General features: G+C 35.5%; 1 non-coding gene across 1 annotated transcript; it reads left to right on the top strand.

Annotated features, from left to right (window-relative positions):
• Positions 1 to 522: 522 nt before the first annotated feature.
• Positions 523 to 631, top strand: LOC130953317 (small nucleolar RNA R71). Its single transcript, XR_009075488.1, has one exon. It is a non-coding gene; the product is annotated as a small nucleolar RNA R71 (small nucleolar RNA).
• The last annotated feature ends 1,204 nt before the right edge of the window (positions 632 to 1,835 follow it).

The following is a 1,835-nucleotide window of genomic DNA, read 5'->3' as shown; positions in this document are numbered from 1 at the left end:
AAGGCTTGCTATTGCCAAACCTGTTTCTTCCACCATTATTGTTGTTGAAACCTTGTTGAGGTTTCTGTTGATCCTTCCATGAGAGATTTGGATGATTTCTCCATGAAGGATTATAGGTGTTTCCATAGGGTTCTCCCATGTAATTCACCTCTTCCATTAAAGGGTTCTCAGGATCATAAGCTTCTTCTTCAGATGAAGCGTCCTTAGTACTGCCTGGTACAGCTTGCATTCCAGACAGACTTTGAGAAATCATATTGACTTGCTGAGTCAATATTTTGTTCTGAGCCAGTATGGCATTCAGAGTATCAATCTGAAGAACTCCTTTCTTTTGATTCGTCCCATTGTTCACAGGATTCCTTTTAGAAGTGTACATGAATTGGTTATTTGCAACTATTTTAATGAGTTCTTGAGCTTCTGCAGGCGTCTTCTTCAGATGAAGAGATCCTCCAGCAGAGCTGTCCAATGACATCTTGGACAGTTCAGACAGACCATCATAGAAGATACCTATGATGCTCCATTCAAAAATCATGTCAGAGGGACACTTTCTGATCAATTATTTGTATCTTTCCCAAGCTTCATAGAGGGATTCACCTTTCTTCTGTTTGAAGGTTTGGACTTCCACTCTAAGCTTACTCAATTTTTGAGGTGGAAAGAACTTTGCCAAGAAGGCATTGACTAGCTTTTCCCAAGAGTTCAGGCTTTCTTTAGGTTGTGAGTCTAACCATATCCTAGCTCTGTCTCTTACAGCAAAAGGGAATAGCATAAGTTTGTAGACCTCAGGGTCAACCCTATTAGTCTTGACAGTGTCACAGATTTGCAAGAACTTAGCTAAAAACTGATGAGGATCTTCCAATGGAAGTCCATGGAACTTGCAATTTTGTTGCATTAGAGAAACTAATTGAGGCTTAAGCTCAAAGTTGTTTGCTCAATTGGCAGGGATAGAGATGCTTCTCCCATAGAAGTCGGGAGTAGGTGCAATAAAGTCACCCAGCACCTTCCTTGCATTGTTGGCATTGTTGCTGTTTTTGGCTGCCATGTCTTCTTCTTTGAAGATTTCTGTTAGGTCCTCTACAGAGAGTTGTGCTTTAGCTTCTCTTAGCTTTCGCTTAAAGGTCCTTTCAGGTTCAGGGTTAGCCTCAACAAGAATGCTTTTGTCTTTGCTCCTGCTCATATTAAAGAGAAGAGAACAAGAAAATATGGAATCCTCTATGTCACAGTATAGAGATTCCTTGAGGTGTCAGAGGAAAAGAAGAGTAAAAGGAAGAGGTAGAAGAATTCGAAATTATCAAGAAAGATAGAGTTCGAATTGTGCATTGAGGAGGAGTGTTAGTCCATAAATAGAAGGATGTGAGAAGAGGGGAAGAATTTTTGAAGTTAAAGTAAAAGATTTTAAAAGAATTTTTGAAAATTAATTGATGATTTTCAAAAACTAAGAGTGGGAAAGAAATAAAGTGATTTTGAAAAAGATTTTGAAATTAGAAATCAAAAAGATATGATTGAAAACTATTTTGAAAAAAGATGTGATTAAGAGATATGATTAAAAAGATATGGTTTTAAAAAGATATGATTGAAAAGACATGATTGAAAAACAATTTAAAAAGATTTGATTTTGAAAATTAATGACTTGGCTAACAAGAAATTTAAAAGAAATGATTCAGACATTAAACCTTTCTCAACAGAAAAGGCAACATACTTGAAATGTTGGATCAAATCATTAATTGTTAGCAAGTAGTTTTGAAAATGGAAAGAAATTGATTTTGAAAATATATGATTGAAAAGATATGATTTGAAAAAGATTTGATTTTGAAAAATTATGAAAACTTGAAAAAAATTTG

This window comes from Arachis stenosperma, chromosome 9, assembly GCF_014773155.1.
Source record: "Arachis stenosperma cultivar V10309 chromosome 9, arast.V10309.gnm1.PFL2, whole genome shotgun sequence".
NCBI classification, from domain to species: domain Eukaryota; kingdom Viridiplantae; phylum Streptophyta; class Magnoliopsida; order Fabales; family Fabaceae; genus Arachis; species Arachis stenosperma.
This window is presented reverse-complemented; position numbering and strand designations above follow the sequence as displayed.